Source organism: Scyliorhinus canicula, chromosome 9, assembly GCF_902713615.1.
Source record: "Scyliorhinus canicula chromosome 9, sScyCan1.1, whole genome shotgun sequence".
NCBI lineage: Eukaryota > Metazoa > Chordata > Chondrichthyes > Carcharhiniformes > Scyliorhinidae > Scyliorhinus > Scyliorhinus canicula.
The window spans coordinates 125,861,378-125,880,141 of NC_052154.1; the positions used below are offsets into that span (position 1 = coordinate 125,861,378).

An 18,764-nucleotide genomic window follows, 5' to 3' on the forward strand; every position below is an offset into this window, starting at 1 on the left:
TTATAAATAACAGATAAATAACAAATAACAATGTACTTAACAGTCGCCCTCTACCAAACAGCATAAATAACCATAAATAACCATGAATAACCACAATAACAATAACTAAGGGAAGTTGACAAAGGGGGAAAAAACATCAGAAGAGAAACCACAGCAAGAGTTCAAAATCCAAACAAAGAATTCAGCTGAAAGTACCCGAGCGGCTACGGCCGCCAAGTATCCCCTGGGTCTAATTCGAGTCCAGTTTCTCTTCCTGTACAAAGGCCCACGCCTCCTCTGGGGACTCAAAATAGTGGTGTTGGTTCCTGTAGGTGACCCACAAGCGCGCTGGCTGCAGCATTCCGAACCTGATCCGTTTTGCATGTAGCACCGCCTTCGTCCGGTTGTACCGGGCCCGCCGCTTTGCCACCTCCGCACTCCAGTCCTGGTAGACCCTCACCGTCGAATTCTCCCACTTGCTGCTCCTTTCCCTCTTGGCCCACTCCAGCACTCTCTCACGGTCGCTGAGTCGCTGGAACCGCACCAGCACCGCCCTCGGGGGCTCATTTGCTCTTGGCCTCCTAGCCATGACCCTGTAGGCCTCTTCCAGCTCCAGGGGCGAAGGGACGGCCCCTGCCCCCATCAGGGAGCTCAGCATTTCTGCTACATATCCCGGGAGGTCTGACCCCTCCAGGCCTTCTGCCAGGCCCAAGATCCTCAGGTTCTTCCGCCTCATTCGGGTATCCAGCTCCTCAAAACGGCTCTGCCATTTCAGGTGGAGTGCCTCGTGCACCTCTACCTTTCCCACGAGGACCGTGGCCTCCTCCTCCCTCACAGTCATCTCCTGTTGCAGCTCCCGAATCGACGCCTCTTGGGTCGCCTGGGCTCCCATCAGCCTGGTGGTCGTCGCATTCATTGACTCCAAGAGCTCCATTTTCAGCTCCGTAAAGAAGCGCAGGAGAGCGGCCTGCTGCTCCTCCGCCCATTTCCTCCATTCCTCGGGTGCTCCACCGGCCGCCATTTTGGTCTTCTTCCCCCGCTTTTTTTTGGGAGCTGCTGTTGCTTTCTTTACCACCCCACTCCGGGTACCGACCATAAAGTTGGTCTGGTTCTCTTCAGGGAGCCTTCCCCCACCGGGATTTGTCCTTACAGCGCCGTTGGGGCCCTCCAATCGGCCCGAAAACACCTTTGTAGCAGGAGCAGCCAAACGTGCGACTTAGCTGGTCATAGCCGCAACCGGAAGTCGTTTAGCAATTTATAAGGGTTAACAAAATAGTGTTGAACTATCTTCAGTGTTGGTAGCCTGTATGTGTTTCACGGATCCAGAGCACCCAACACATCATGGTACCAGTAGTTGAGGGATGTTAGAACCTCTGAGACCTACCTCCCAGTGATCAGCCTTCCACCAGCATACAGCCATGCTGCAGTATGGACAGCGTCCGCCCGCCGCCGCCGCTCCGCATTACCGGCAACCTGGGGTCCAACTGGAAGATCTTCAAACAGCGCTTCCAGCTATACCTTGAGGCAATGGACCTGAAAGCTGCCTCAGATGCACGGAAGATTGCTCCCTTCCTCTCCACAGCCGGGGACCACGCCATCCACATCTTTAATTCTCTCACCTTCGCCGATGGTGAAGATAAATCTAAGTTCAAGACGGCCCTCCTAAAGTTTGACAGCCATTGTGATATCGAGGTGAACAAAAGCTTTGAGCGCTACATCTTTCAGCAGCGCTTACAGGGTAAGGACGAACCTTTCCAGTCCTTTATCACCCACCTCCGTGTCCTTGCGCAGTCCTGCAACTACGGGTCCTCCTCCGACTCCATGATACGCGACCAGATCGTTTTCAGTATTCGGTCGGACCCCCTTCGCCAGCAGCTTCTTAAGGTCAAGCAGCTCACCCTGTCAACTGCCATTGAGACCTGCGTGTTCCATGAGCATGCCACCGCGCGGTATTCCCACATCCAGGCGGCTGAAATGGCGCGGCAAGCTCCCCACGAGGCAGAACGGGTACAAGTCATCATATCGCTCCAGGGCCTACACCTGGATGAAGGCGGCCATTTTGCGCACTTTTCGCGGGCTCCCGCGCTTGGACGCACCGAACAAGGCGATGTCGAAGAACGTACTGCGCAGGCGTGCACCATGCCGGATCGCACCACGCATGCACGGTGGCGCAACAAACGCACTGACGCAACGGTGTGCTGCAACTGTGGCTCCGCCCACTTAAAGCGGCAGTGTCCCGCCAAGTCCCGACAATGTTTGCAATGTGGCAAACATGGCCACTATGCTGCTTTATGCAGGTCAACTCAGCCTGCTAGATTTTGTTGATCCAGCCAGCCTCGCAGGGATGTCCGGGCTATTCAGCCCACAGTCAACGAGCCTGTCCCAGACCTGTCCCCCGACTTTGACAGCGATGACCTGCAGGTCCCTTTTCAAGTCGGCATCATAACGAAGCACAGAATGCCTCCAAAGCACGGCACCAAGCCCATTCCGATACACAGCATCGATCCGGATCCTTACGGTCAACCGGTCCAGAATATGGTTCCGCCTGGACACTGGTGCCTCCGCCAATCTCATTGTGCGGTCTGACCTTCAAAGTCTTTGTATCAAGCTGGGCATCCTGCCATCTGCTTGCCAACTGCTTGATTACAACGGAAATGCCAGTGGCTCCTGCCAACTCGAGGTGACGCATTGTGCTCACACAGCCGTATTATCTTTCAAAATCATTGCCTCTTCGAAAGCCTCCTTGTTTGGCGCGCAGGCATGTAAGCTGCTGAACTTGGTGCAGAGGGTTCACTCTCTCTCTCCCATCGATGTGTCTGCCTCTCCTGGCACCGACTTCAGGGTGCAACTCGACACCATCATCCAGCACTACCACGACGTCTTCGAGGGCATGGGCACACTCCCGTATACATACAAGATTCTACTCAAGCCGAACGCCATGCCTGTGGTACACGCACCTCACAGAGTCCCAGCGCCCCTTAAGGACCGCCTCAAGCAACAGCTCCAAGACCTCCAGGACCAAGGAGTGATCTCCAGGGTCACGGAACCAACCGACTGGGTGAGCTCCATGGTCTGTGTGAAGAAGCCGTCCAGTGAATTAAGAATTTGCATAGATCCTAAGGATCTTAATCGAAATATCATGAGGGAGCACTACCAATTCCCAAGCGTGAAGAACTCACATGTGAAATGGCTCACGCCAAGCTCTTCACAAAACTCGACGCCTCAAAAGGCGTCCGAGGTATTTCACAGAATCATGGAACAAATGATGGAGGGGATCGAAGGTGTTCATGTCTACGTCGTTGACATAATAATCTGGTCCACCACCCCGCAGGAGCACATCAGTCGCCTCAAGCATGTTTTCAAACACGAGCATGGCCTCCGCCTCAATAGAGCTAAATGTTCTTTCGGTCAGTCAGATATCAAATTCCTAGGGGACCACATATCCCATTTGGGTGTGCGGCCGGATGAGGACAAAATTGCTGCTATCACGGCCATGGAAACGCCCGAGGACAAGAAAGCGGTCCTCCAGTTTTTGGGAATGGTAAACGTTTTAGGAAAGTTCATCCCTAATCTCGCCTCGCATACCACGGCTCTCAGGAACCTGGTCCGGAAGACAACGGACTTCCAGTGGCTCCCTGCCCACGAGCTTGAATGGAGAGAACTAATGGCCAAACTATCCACGGCCCCAGTTCTGGCCTTCTTTGATCCGGCAAAAGAAACAAAAATCTCTACGGACGCCAGTCAGTCTGGCATTGGAGCCGTGCTTCTGCAGCGTGATGAGGCCTCGCCATGGGCCGCCGTTGCGTATGCGTCACGGGCAATGACCCCCACGGAGCAGCGCTATGTGCAGATAGAAAAGGAGTGCCTGGGCCTTCTGACCGGTGTTGTGAAGTTTCACGACTATGTTTATGGGCTTCCCCAATTCACTGTCGAGACCGACCATCACCCGCTCATCAATATAAAACAGAAGGACTTGAACGACATGACGCCTCGCCTCCAGCGCATCCTGCTCAAGCTCCGGCGTTATGATTTCCAACTCGTTTATACCCCAGGCAAGGAACGTATCGTTGCAGACGCCCTCTCCAGGTCAGTCACCACGCCATGTGACCCTGAGGGGTTTGTTTGCCAGGTTGACGCCCAAGTTGAGTTTGCAGCCTCCCACTTACCTGCATCGGATGCACGCCTGATCCAAATTCGCCGCGAGACAGCGGCTGACCCCCTACTGCAGTGCGTCATGCACCACATGACGGACGGGTGGCTCAAGGGCCAATGCCCACAGTTTTATAACTTTCGAGACGATCTGGCAGTTGTTGATGGGGTTCTCCTGAAGCTAGATCGCATTGTGATCCTGCATAGCATGCGCCAGCTGGTCCTGGAACAGATTCACGAGGGCCATCTGGGCATTGAGAAATGTCACCGAAGGGCCCGGGAAGCTGTGTATTGGCCAGGTATCAACGACGACATTGCCAACGCAGTACTCAACTGCCCCACCTGCCAGTGTTTTCAGCCGGCCCAACCACAGGATACTCTAATGCCCCATGAGTTGGTCACATCGCCTTGGTCCAAGGTGGGCATCGACCTGGTCCACACATTGGGTAGGGACTATGTATTGATTGTAGATTACTTTTCAAACTACCCGGAGGTAATCAGGTTGCACGACCTCACTTTGTCTGCTGTCATCCGGACGTGCAAAGAGACATTTGCTCGGCACGGCATCCCGCTCACGGTGACGTCGGACAATGGCCCCTGCTTCACCAGCCAGGAATGGGCCAGTTTCACCCGGCGGTACAATTTCGCACACGTTACATCCAGTCCCCTGTACCCTCAGTCCAATGGCAAAGCAGAATAGGGGGTTCACATAGTCAAGAAGCTCCTCTGCAAGGCTGCCGATGCCAGGTCTGACTTCTATCTAGCCCTGTTGGCGTATCGCTCCGCCCCGCTCTCCACTGGTCTGTCACCCACACAGTTGTTAATGAATCGCACCCTGAGGACGACGGTGCTGTCTATCCATGTACCGAATCTTGACCATGTTCCAGTGCTTCGCAAGATGCAGACGTCTCAGGCGCAGCAAAAGGCGACACATGATTCACGTGCTGCTGATCTCCCCGCTATCCATCCGAACGACAATGTTCGCGTCCATCTCCCGGATGGTAGCTGGTCTGCAACTGCTGTTGTCCTCAGGCAGGTGGCCCCCCGCTGCTTCCTGGTTCAGCTACCAGATGGATCCATTCTGCGCCACGATCGGCGTGCTTTTCGCTTTGTTCCATGATCGCCACTGGATCCTCCGGGTCGCTCCCCTGCTGATCGTGCCATGGACTGTGCAGAGCTTCCAATCATTCTGCCTCCTCCTGACTGTGTTGTAGCCCACCCAGCTCCTGACCTGGCGGCTCTCAATCCACCCTTGAGGCGGTCAACCAGAAATCGTCGCCCACCTCAGAGACTGAATTTATGAACTTTGCAAATTTATGGACTCTGAGATGTTTCCCTGCCTTGTTTAATAATTTTTCTTGGTTTGTATATAGCACTGTTCTTGTTTAATTTGTTGCATACTAACTATCTGCACCAGGCACCTTCCCTTGTATATAGCTTAGTTTTCCTGTACGTAGTCCTGTAAATACGTCTTTGCACCACACATGTAGTTAGGAACATTCTTCACGCACTCACACTATTTATTGTCACATATACACAACATTTTTTAAAAGGGGGGATGTCATAATATACACCAGTATATCATGGTGCAGTCACACACACTGATGGACATACATTAGGACCAATCAACATGCACAAACACCGCAGCCAATCACCAGTTAGAACACACTCACTATAAAGGCAGAGGGCATCACTTTTCCCGCTCATTCAGGATGCAGCCTCTCAGAAGCACAAGAGCTTATCAGTTACAGTACAGACTCTCACCACGTTCTGAGTGATTCGACTGGTTAGGACAGGCACAGGTCTCTAGTTAAACTAGCATCGTGTAAACCCACAGTTATAGTATGTCTAGCATTTTATAAGAGTTAATAAAATAGTGTTGAACTATCTTCAGTGTTGGTGGCCTGTATGTGTTTCACGGATCCAGAGCGCCCAACACATCAAACAAGACGATTACACAATAGTCCTTTACTTCCCCCCCTCATCTTAACAAATACACACAGGTTAAAGATGAATATACTTTGGTCTGTAAACAGCACACAAGGTACATAGCTATGCTGCTGATCTCTTCAAGCGTTCTATTCATGTATCTATGCTCTAACGTGCCGAGTCTGAATAACTGAACCCACAATGTGTTTACAGAATCGTTTATGTGTGATTGATGCTTTTATATCATGAAAACATGAGAGCTTAAAGGTTCCTGAGCCCGGGAGCCAATCTGTGTGCAAAAATTGCTCACGTTGCGGTGAGCACCTGAAAATGCCACAGTACTGGCACCTCTTTACCTTTTGCATTGTTAGGAAAAGAAAGGTAATTTTAAGGGATTTATATTGGTAAACATTAGAAATGAGGTATAGTTTTAGGGGTGTTTAAATTTCCAAATACTTTTAAACAGGATGTTGATCTGAACTCCCATACTGTTCTCAACAGCTGAAGCAAAGCCAACATGTAAACATATACCTGTACTGACGGACCCTGGGTGTGAATGATGTGGTCTGTTGAAGGACGGCAGTTACAGGGGTCAGAAGGATCAATGAGAATGCAGTTTTCTGTTCCAGGACAAACAAACAGTCAGTCATCCTGAGAGGTAGTTTGTTTGCTCTGAGCTATTCCACTGGAGCTCGTAGAACTGTGAGTGACGATAGTTCAGGTGGCAGTTTCCCCGGAGAGTTTACTCATTCCCCTCTCATTCTGAACAATGAAATCACTTGTGCCAATTAAAAAGAAAATATATTTTTGGTTCCCCACTTTATTCATCTCCCCTAATGGTTTGAAAGGGGGTGGATAATTATCTCCTACTTTGCCATTTTTTACCTGGGAGCTCAGCAAGTATTGGCTCCTACTATCAAGTGTAAGGTGTATATTGGAATCTGCTATTGACAGGAATGGACTAAGCTGCAATGTTCTGTATCCATTTTGAGTGTCGAGGCCAATGGATGAGGAATAGCTGTGTGATGACCCATATGTAACTGTCGTCCGGAGAAATATAGCACCTACAGGGAAGGAGAGAAAAGAGAGGGAAAAGATTGAAGGCCTCGGGCCGGTCAGAACTTCTTAAGACTTGGCAGAACCAATACAAAGATACTGGACCAGCTGTAACTTGGTAAAAGCCACAGTGAGGAGAGACAGTAATGGTTATGTTACTGGACTCAGATCCCAGAGGCTTAGACTAATGATCCTGAGACACAAGTTCAAATCCCACCACGGCAGCTGGTGAACATAAATTCAATTTGAAAAGTCTGGAATAAAAAGATAGCATCACCAACGAGACTATGAAACTACCAGACTGTCATACAAATCCATCTAACCTACGGGTGACTCCAGATCCTTGGCAATGTGGTAATCCCGATTACCCTGTGAAATAACCCAGCCAGGCACTCTGTGGCTCAGGAAGGGGACTCACTACCGCCCTCTCATGGGAAATTAAGGTGGCTGCATCACGTGAATGAATTAAAAAGATCACAGGCACTGGAATAGAAGAAAACTTGGGAGCATCCACTCCCAATTCTTGAACCTGCAGGAGCGACAGCGCACAATTATCACCAACAGGTAGCGCAAGGCAGCAAATGTACAGATGGACAGAACCAACAGTCAGCCATTGGACCAACACAGATAGGGAAAGCCAATGAGCAGCGATTGAATCAGCAGGAAACTGGGAATAACCAACCGTCAGCAACTGCACGAGCATTGTTGAGGGTGAACCAACAGACTTTTCCCCAATCCAGAGTCAACAGTCATCTATTAGACTAAATGGATTGCACAGTTTACAAAAGCACTGAATAGGCAAAGTCACGGTTGGAACATCAATGCTGAGCTTAAAATCTAGACAGACCAAAAATGCACACCGAGACATTCAGAACTCGTCTTGCAAAGAAAAATGTTGTTGGCTTGGAAATGGTGTACCTTTAAATATACTGAAGGCCATCACTGTTTTGAAGTCAGATGCGGAGTTGGATGGCAAAATTCTTACACCACAGCTCATATTCTTTGTTTCAGTCCAATGTACACTGCTCCACTCTGCATGCAGCATCCCTGCAGCAGACTGTTGGTGTTACCACAGCGGAGAGCTGCCTCATGCACGCAGAATGATCTGGAATGCAGCTATGTTGAGCTGCAGGGAACCGCAATACAGACGCCAAAACTAACTTCATATTTCAGTTGGAATTTTTGTTTGAACCAGATCTATTTTTAGCCATTGTTCATTGAAAAACAGGTGCCTGTCTGGCATGTCTTATTTCACTTGCAGCCCATTTTTATTCGCCATTTCTTTTCAATTTAATGGAGATTGTACCGAGATGACTAGCATTTTATGCACAGTTTGTGGGATTTAGACCTATCGGCAGCATAATAAGGAATGGGTTCGGAGATTGATCAAATTCATACAGATTATACAGCAGTCCTTCTAACATGGGAGGGTCATTGTTGAATTGAACTGAATTGAATTTATTGTCACGTGTACCGAGGTACAGTGAAGAGTATTGTTCTGCATATAGTCCAGACAGATTGTTCTATACATGAAGAAACATAGGACATGCATAAATACAAAATGTAAAGACATAGGCACAGGCATCGGGTGGGTACAGTACTACTCAGTCGAGAAGATCCTGAAAAGATCCGTTCAGTACATAAGAGGGTCATTTAGGAGTCTGGTAACAGCAAGGAAGAAGCTGTTTTTTGTATCTGATAATGCGTGTTCTCAGGCTTTTGTATCTCCTGCCCGATGGAAGAAGTTGGAAGAGAGAATAACCTGGGTGGGAGGGGCCTTTAGTATGCTACCCACTTTCCCTAGGTGTAGACAGAGTCAATGGATGGAAAGCGGGTTCACATGATGGACAGAGCTGTGTTCATGACTCTCTGTAGTTTCTTACGGTCTTGGGCCGAGCAGTTGCCACACCAACGATGATGCAACCAGATAGGATGCTTGCTATGGTGCATCTGTAATAATTGGCAAGAGTCAATGTTGACATTTCCTTAATTTCCTGAGGAAGTATAGGCGCTGTTGGGCCTTCTTGTTGGTAGCATCGACATGGGTGGACCAAGACAGATTGTTGGTGATGTGCACACCTAGGCATTTGAAGTTATTAACCATCTCCACCTTGGCACCATTGATACAGATGAAATCAATGACCAGCTCCTTAGTTTTGCTGACGCTGAGGGGGAGATAGTACTCGGCATATCGGCGTACTCCGCGCTGAGTATCCACCGCCTCAGGCCATTGCCTGAGGACCGCCCCGCGGTGCTCTGTTTCCAACGGGCCAAATTCCCAATGGTGTGGTTCTCTCATGGTCCTATGATCCAGGATCCTCGCGTGGCGGCTATGGACTCAGTCTGGGGCCGCCACAGTCAGGGGCGGGCCGATCGGCAGGCAAGGGGGGGGCTTCATTTGGGGCTGGGGACAATGTGTGTCAGCGATCTGCGGCATGTGAGCAGCCGATGCGGGGCACGATGTTGTCAGTCCGGGTCCGTGGGCTGAGTCCGCCATGGAGCACGGGGCGGCCGCTACAGGCTGCCGCCGTGCGCATGCGAGTGGCCTCTGACCCAGAAGTGCTGGGGACCCTATCGGCAGCTAGAGCTTCGAGCTCTACGATAGCTATCTGTTAACGCCCAGCAAAACAGGGAATCTTGGCGTAAAAGACCAAGTTTTCCCGACTGCGTGGGGACACAGTCCCAAAAACAGAGATTCTAGCCCCGCAACTTCTTGCTAAAAGCTGCCGCATCCCAGTTTGGGGCATATACATTGACCAGCACCAGTAACGCACCCGCCAACAATCCACTAACGATAACATTTCTCCCATTCAGATCGGTCAAAATCTTAGCCGCCGAAATTGAAGCCCTCATTAATAGAAACAATTCCACTAGACGACTGGGAGCTCATTGAGATGTACACACACAATGTCTTGAGTCAAGGAATTTGATCATGGCTGGCAGCCAAATACACAGAAATCAGTATTGAAGTGGAACAAGGTATAATGGCCAAGAGCACAGAGCATGGCAGGCCAGTTGACACCTAGAGCCGCAGAAGCAGACCAGCCAGTTTCCAGCTAGCAGCCCGGAGGACAAGTTTTACATGTCACAGCCTCTAAAACTTAGAGCTAAGGCAGTGCAGAAACCTTCATAAAAGGAGATTAAATATCTTCGCTGGACCAGGACAAGTCATTTCCCAGGCTTGATCATCATCCCTGCATTAAATGGTAACTATAGTCTGGTTTGAACGTTTAGATTCATTTAATTTGGATGTTGTTTAGGGAACAGGGGATAGAACATAGAACATAGAACAGTACTGTCTTAAGGAGTTCAGGGATCGTAGATATATTTTGGAACAAGGGGCACATTCTACATAAACTGGGGCAGCAGGGTAGCATGGTGGTTAGCATAAATGCTTCACAGCTCCAGGGTCCCAGGTTCGATTCCTGGCTGGGGCACTGTCTGTGTGGAGTCTGCACGTCCTCCCCCTGTGTGCGTGGGTTTCCTCCGGGTGCTCCGGTTTCCTCCCACAGTCCAAAGATGTGCGGGTTAGGTGGATTAGCCATGCTAAATTGCCCGTAGTGTCCTAATAAAAAAGTAAGGTTAAGGGGGGGGTTGTTGGGTTACGGGTATAGGGTGGATACGTGGGTTTGAGTAGGGTGATCATGGCTCGGCACAACATTGAGGGCCGAAGGGCCTGTTCTGTGCTGTACTGTTCTATGTTCTATGTTTGTGCAGTAATTCATATACTTAATTGTCTTAGTGTAGTATAGCCCTGTTCACCTGTATTTGTCTTTTCTTTAATTTAATAAATAGTCTTGAATAATTGTTGCACGACAACTGGACTTCTTATCCTCACTGAGGTTTCACTTGACTCCTCACGGACTCCAGCATTTTCTCTACTACCGACGTCAGGCTAACTGGTCCATAACTTGCCGATTTTTCTGTACCTCCCTTTTTAATTTGTGGGGTTACATTTTCTACCCTCTAATGTATAGGAACTATTCCAGAGTCTATAGAATCTTAGAAGATGACCACCAATTTCTAGGACTACATCCTTAAGTACTCTGGGATGTAGATTATCAGTCTTCAATCCCATCAATTTCCACAACACCATTTCCCTACTATTACTGATTTCAGTTTCTCCCTCTCACTAAACCCTGCGCTCCCCAATATTTCTGGGACATTATTTGTGTCGTCCTTGTGACAGCAGAACCAAAGTATGCATTTAGTTGGTCAGCCATTTATTTGTTACTCATTATAAATTCCCCTGCTCTGTCTGTAAGGGACCTACATTTGACTTTGCCAATCCTTTTCTCTTCAGATTCCAATAGAAACTTTACAGTCAGCTTTTATGTTCCAACGCAAGCTTACTCTTGTACTCTATTTTCTCCTTCATAATCAGTATTTTGTCCTCCTTTGCTGAATTTTAAACTGCTCCCATTCCTCATGTCTTTTGTTTTGCCTTGCTAAATTGTATGGCTCTTCCCTGGATCTATTACAATCTCTAATTTCCCTAGTTAGCCATGGTTTGGCCACCTTTCCCCTATTACTTTTAATATAGTATTCTCGGTATGGTTCTGAATCACATGCAGGCCTGTGGCCACCGAAGTTGGCCATTCCCTCAATACAAAATGGAGGAACGCAAAGCTTGCAGGTTAAAATGGACAAAGTTTGCAGCACAAGCAGGCTGCACCAAGCCAATGTGTATTCTGTCTGCTAAGAGAGCAGACAGCACCGAAACGAACATTCCGCATACTAATGAGGCAATCTCCGGGACAGTTAGCACAGTAATGGAATGATCCCAGGGACAAAGGAGACAAATAGGGAAGTGATTGCAACATTGTATGGGAAGCCAGACACCCCGGCACCAGCGGGGTTCGGAGACAAAGCACCTGAAGGCCCGCCCAGCAACCGAGGGACAGCCTCAGTATTGGGGGGATTCAAACAAATCGATTGGGAAGAGACCCAATCGATTCCCAGCAGATGGAGGGTCCGCCCAAAAGGGCGCAAAGCCCTGGGACCTATAAAAGACAGGTCCCAAACTCAGTTCGTTCTTCTTGACCAGCCCTCCTCTCTTGACCAGCCCTCTCGACCAGCTTTTTACCGAAGAAGACCTTGACCGAGAGAGAGAGGTTCGGACAGCAGCCGCCAGCAAGTAAGTGTCTCACAACGATCGCTACCAGAGATAGACACTCCTGACCCCTTTTAACCCGTACCAACCTGAAGTCTGCAGACCCAGTGCAGAGCAAGAGGCTCTTGTCCCCTGATCCGGCAGTTCCTTATTCAGATAAGTATTGGTCTATTTAGTGGTAGGAATAGTTTAGTCATCTTAGCGTGTGCATGAGTAGTTTATAATTGTATTATAATAAACTCATTTGTTTGAACTTACTAATTGGTGTATGGTTTTATTGCTTTGAACTTGACCTTGAAACTTGTGGCAGTATCTTAACGATACCAGGCGACTCCAAAGCTAATGAACGAAACAGAGCCAAATTGAGTGTTAAGCACACTCACCCAGAACGAGCAACATTTAGTGGCGACATCTGGTGGGACTCGATTAGAAGTGGCCCCCCCACTCCAAGAGAACCCAGAAATTTGAATTTGAAATCCAATTGGGAAAAGGAAAAACCACAAGTGTTCAAGTAGTTCAAACCAATAATCATAATTCAGAAGTGTGTTTTTGCATGCGTAACTAACAGGGTTGTAAGGTTAAACCGAGAGATTTTTGTTGCAACAAACTGTCGGGAGTTTTATAAGTCGGAACATAGCAAAAGCCGTACCCGTATTTTATAAGCATTACCTTATTATCCCTCGTTCCAAATTAAAAGAGAGCATAGGAGGAAAAGAAATGGCCATGCAGGCAATGGAACGCCTCATGAACCCAGAGCAGTTGGTGGTCGCAGCAACCAACAGTAGCAGAGTAGGTCAGTGTCCCGTGTAGGAGCTGGAACTCAGGACGTACCTCAAAGGGAAAGGATGGCCCCTTTGGAGTGAGTTTTGTGTGAATGAGGAGATAGGTCCCGGGAGTATAGGACATACTTGGTGGGAGAACCTATCTCAAATCATAAAAAGAATTTAGGTAAAGCACGTAAGCCGATGGCAATTGTGTCCTGCTTGGCACAATTGCGAGGCACAGAGGAGGTCGTCAGGACGCTCCGAGCAGAGTTAGAGGAGAAGAACCGAATGAGCAAAGTGGATGTCAGGGACATCGAAAAGGAGAATCTAGGTTTAAGGCAACGACTGGTAGATAAGGATAGAGAGGTGGATGATGCCAAGAGGGCACATCAGTCTTGTCTAGCCCGTCTGAGCAGTTCTCAGGTTCAATATGAAAAGGCCTATCAAGATGTGCAGCGTGCAGTCTTGGTAAGAGAAGAAGCAGAAAAGCAGGTAGAGACACTAAAGAAGCAGTGTAGCGACCTCAAGGCAGCTTTATGAGCACTCCATGCTGCCACCACTGAGCAAAGGCAAAGCACAGTGGACCACGCGAAATGTAGGAAGCAGATTGCGCAGCTGCAATCTCTGCTTTCTGTGCAGAATGGGTTCCAAGAGACATTTGGGACACAGTTAGATGAAGAAAATGCCCCAGATTGGCAGGAGTTGAGTGAAACCACGCAGCGCTATGTTCAGCAGCGCAGCAGAAAAGGAAAGTGCCCAACCCCCCACAGATCAGATAGCACCCGCACCAATGAACCCAGTCACCACCCAAAGAAAAGCACCCGCAGAAGGCGCACCCGAGATCACATACACCACCCCCTTAACTGTAACACAACTAAGGGACGCGTGTGAGAAAATCACCTAATTCCTCCCCACTGCAGACCCCCACCAATTTTTCGCACGAGTGAAACAGCAGGCGACCATGTACGGCCTGGATGAGCGAGAGCAGGTTAAGCTCACGGTTTTGAGTTTAGACTCATCGGTAGTAGCAGCCCTTCCCGACCCACAGAACGTTGGCGGAGGCACCCTCGAAGAGATGCATACAGCTATTTTAGACGCGATAGGGTACAACAGAGGAGACCCAGTCGAAGGCCTAAATAAGTGTAGGCAGAAAAGGACCGAGCACCCCACAGCATTCGCAAGAAGGCTTTGGATTCACTTCACTGCATTTTGTGGTGAATTAGACAGCGCACATTTAACCCAAGATAATATGGTTAAATGGACCCGCACCATCATCTCCCACGCCACAGATGCAGGACAGAATGTCTGCAGCAATTATGACCCCTCAGAAGAGGCCCATAATGAAAAATGGGTATTGACAAGATTGTCCCGCGCTTGGGAGCAATCTGTCCAAGGCAAGATAAAAGTAAAGAACCCCGAAGAAGCTCAGGCTGCAGCAGATATTCAGGCAGTGAGAGCACACCAAAACCCCGCATGGGTAAATGAGGGAAAGAACAGCCCCCACAGAAGTCACAAGAATGTTATAACTGCGGACAGTTAGGGCATTTTGCTAGGGAATGCAACGGCCCGCAGAAATCTCAGAGAGGCCAGCAGACAGGCACTCTGACCAGGAACACAGCAAAGCCAATCCATAGTATAGGGATGCAGTCAGGACAGACCAATGTGGACAGAACGGACTGACAGTGTTCGGGCTCCCCCACCTGGGTTTGTGACATCCTCTGGGACACATCCGGAAGACCGATGGTCACGGCGAAAATTCGGGGAAAGCCCATAGAATTACTTTGGGACACAGGAGGGTCCCACACTACCATTAATTCCTCCACTACACCACAGGCGGACACGTGGCCCACTACAGCTTCAATAACCCTCAGCGGCTTTACAGGTCACTCACAACAGGGACACATTACGCCCCTGTATCAATCCAACTAGGGAATATCTCCACCAGACACCCCATTGTTTTAGTTAATCTGCCCCGCACAGCAGAACACATACTGGGCATTGACTTTACGAATGCCCACAGCCTGTCATTCGATCCAGTAAATCAGTGTGTCTGGCGAATGGCAAAATCAGACAGAGCACCCGCAACGCTCACAGTAGGAGAGTACGCAAACAGGATTAGCGCAGTAGGCAACTATTGTTTTGACCCGACCACACTTAGCACGGACAAACAGGTTAGGGCAGTATTGAACAGACACAGGACAGCATTTGCCAGTCACCGGCACGACTGCGGCAGAATGACTGGACAAGTTCAAGTTACTGGGCCTGACCCGAGACCACAGAGACAGTAAAGATTTCCCCTCGAAGCAGAGGGAGAAATTGGAAAAGTTATAGAGAGCTTATTAGAGCAGGGTGTACTTAGGACAGTAGCCTCGACTAATAATGCCCCTATTTGGCCAGTGAGGAAGCCCGACGGATCATGGCGTCTGACCATTGATTATCGGGAACTCAACAAAGTTACCCCAACAGTAGCCCCCACGGTAGCAACAAGTCCCGAGACCATGCTCAAACAGGGACTCCACTCCAAATATTTCACGGTATTGGACATTAGCAACGGCTTTTGGTCAATCCCATTGGCAAAGGCGTGCCAGTACAAATTTTCCTTCACTTTCAAAGGACAGCAGTATACGTGGACATGCCTCCCACAAGGATTCCACAATTCCCCCTCCATTTTCCACCAACAGGTGGCAAATGGACTAGCAAATTTTCCCGACTCGAATGTCTGGTACAGTATGTGGACGACCAATTACTGCAGACAGACACCAAGGCAGAGCACATCACGCTTCTGTCCGAACTCCTGGACTATTGCAAGACATTAGATGTAAAGTTAACCCCAGAAAGGCCCAAATATTGGAAAATCAAGTGATGTATTTGGGTACAATCATCACACACGGCAAACGCGAGATCGAGTTCAAAAGAATTGACTTGATCGTCAAATTGCCCCTTCCCCAAAATGTTTCAGCCCTCCGGTCGTTTTTAGGACTGGTTGGGTATTGTCGGAACCACATCGATGGTTTTGCGACCAAGGTAGCCCCACTTTCAGACCTCCTTAAGAAAGGAGCCCCTTGGGAATGGCTTCCGCAGCATACAGAGGCTGTGGCAGAGTTAAAGAAAGCCCTTAGCGCAGCACCCGCGCTACAAGTTCCAGACCCTCTCTCTCCCTATGCAATAGAGGTAGCTAGCACCGGTCTGACCCTCTCGGCCGTGCTCCTTCAGGAACGGGACGAGCAGCTACGACCAGTGGCTTATGCCTCACGACTGTTAGACCCCGTGGAGCAAGGTTTCTCAGCCTGCGAAAGGCACCTGCTCGCAGTATTCTGGGCAGTACAATACTTTTCCTACATTACCGGACTCAACCCCATCACCATTTTGACCGAATACACCCCCACACAGTTACTTTTAGACGGACGACTGAAAGACAGTTCAGTGAGCCAGATCAAAGCAGCTAGATGGACACTTCTGTTACAAGGACGGAACATAACAGTTAAAAGAACCAAGACACACACATTTTTAGCGGACAACCTACAGTATCCAGGACAACCCCATGAATGTGAAATTGTAGCACCCTACACAACACAGGACCCTTCATTGCTAAGACGCCCCCCAGTATGATAGGGAATTCAAGCCAGAGCCCCCAGCACACAGACACGTGTGCCCCCTTGAAAATCTATAGAACATAGAACAGTACAGCACAGAACAGGCCCTTCGGCCCTCGATGTTGTGCCGAGCCATGATCACCCTACTCAAACCCACGTATCCACCCTATACCCGTAAGCCAACAACCCCCCCCCTTAACCTTACTTTTTTAGGACACTACGGGCAATTTAGCATGGCCAATCCACCTAACCCGCACATCTTTGGACTGTGGGAGGAAACCGGAGCACCCGGAGGAAACCCACGCACACACGGGGAGGACGTGCAGACTCCGCACAGACAGTGACCCAGCCGGGAATCGAACCTGGGACCCTGGAGCTGTGAAGCATTTATGCTAACCACCATGCTACCGTGCTGCCCTTAACGGTTCATCCACAGTTTTAGATGGCGAACGCATTACAGGATGCGGTATTTATGTGGAAGATGCGCAGGGACGAGCACTAGAGGAGATAGCACTAAAGTTACCCGGTCACTTAGGCGCGCAGGCACCAGAGCTCGCGGCCATTGCACACATAGTGGACCACCGAGACTCGTTCCCCTGCCCAGCAGACATATATTGGGACAGTTTTTATGTCTGTAACAGCCTCACAGATTTTCTACCCCTGTGGAGGACACAAGGTTTTGTCTCCGCGAACGGGAAGCCCCTTCCATCAGCCCCATTACTCCGCCATATCCTAGAACAGGCAAAGGATAGGACATATGGCATTATTAAAGTTAAAAGCCACCATCGATCATCCCCCCCCTGGAAATGTGAAAGCGACGCACTGGCTAAAGCAGGTTCCAGGCGAGGTCATTTTTGGACTCCCCCAGCTAGCGCACCAGCTAGAGCCCCTGTGAGTTCAGTTCAGGTCTCACAGACAGACATCGAGGATTTAGTACAAGCACAGAAGCAGGACGCAAATCTCCGGGAGATTTTAAAAGGAAACTTTGTGGCCAAGTACGACAAATTCAAACACGCTTTGACCACACATGAGGGTGTGATTATCAAAGACCAGTTGTATGTGGTTCCTGAGAAAGACAGGAATCAAATGATTGCCTTATTCCATGATGGTCATGGACACCAAGGGATCAACCCTACCACAGCACACCTTAGACAACTCTGTTGGTGGCCCAATTTAAGAGAAGATGTTACCCACTACATAGAGAACTGTTTAATTTGTGCGCAAAATAACCCAGAAAGGTATCCTAAGAAGGCACAACTCAGCCACACTCGCCCCATTAATGGCCCCTGGACTAACCTCAAGATCGATTTTATAGGTCCATTGCCCCCTTGCAGGAATGGCTATAAATATGTTCTGGTGGTCATAGACACGTTTACGAAATGGGTAGAGGCATTCCCATCTCGTACAAACACTGCAAAAACAGCCGCAAAGATCCTGACCCACCACATTTTTACTAGATGGGGACTCCCCAGAAGTATAGAGTCAGATCAGGGATCTAATTCATCTTTCATTGCCCTCGAGAAGGTGGTGGTGGGCTGCCTTCATGAACTAAATCTATGGCAGACTTTGAAAATTGGAACAGAATAACCTCCTTCGCGAATTGCAGTTCATGCTGTTAGGGAAGGAGTTCCAAGACTGTTACCCAGCGATAGTGAACAATGGATATCAGGAATGCATGTCAGGAAGTCTCTCGGAGAATTTGGAGATGATGTTCCGGAGCAGCTGTTGCTCTTGTCCTCGCACGTGGCAAAGGTTGCGGCTTTTAGAGGTGCCACCAACTTCAATTACCCTCCTGAGCAACTTAATCCACAGCTTTTTTAACCATCTGGTTCAGACATTTTCTCTCCTACCCCTTTTGATTACATATCGGGGGCGGGATTTTCCAAGCCCCGCCCCAGGCCGGAGAATCGCGCCATGCCGCCCCGACGTCGGCACGCGATTCTCGAGGAGCGGTGAATCAGCGCTATTTGCGCCGGCGCGTTTGGCACGGCGCCGGTCGCGGGCCGCTGTCCCTGCCCGGGGTGGCATTTCTCCAGCCTTGATGGGCCGAGTGGCCGCGCGGAAACGGCATAGTCCCACCGGCGCTGTCCACACCGGCTCGCAGCCGGCAGGAACTCTGTGCACAGGGTCGGGGGGTGGCCTGTGGTGGGGGCTCCGATGGGGTCTGGCCTGCAATCGGGG

General features: G+C 49.5%; 1 protein-coding gene across 11 annotated transcripts in view; it reads right to left on the bottom strand.

Moving 5' to 3' along the window:
• The window catches only part of LOC119971661 (von Willebrand factor C and EGF domain-containing protein-like), a 490,550-nt gene that overhangs the window by 342,152 nt on the left and 129,634 nt on the right, over window positions 1–18,764 (bottom strand). The gene's annotated exons all lie outside the window — the stretch shown is intronic.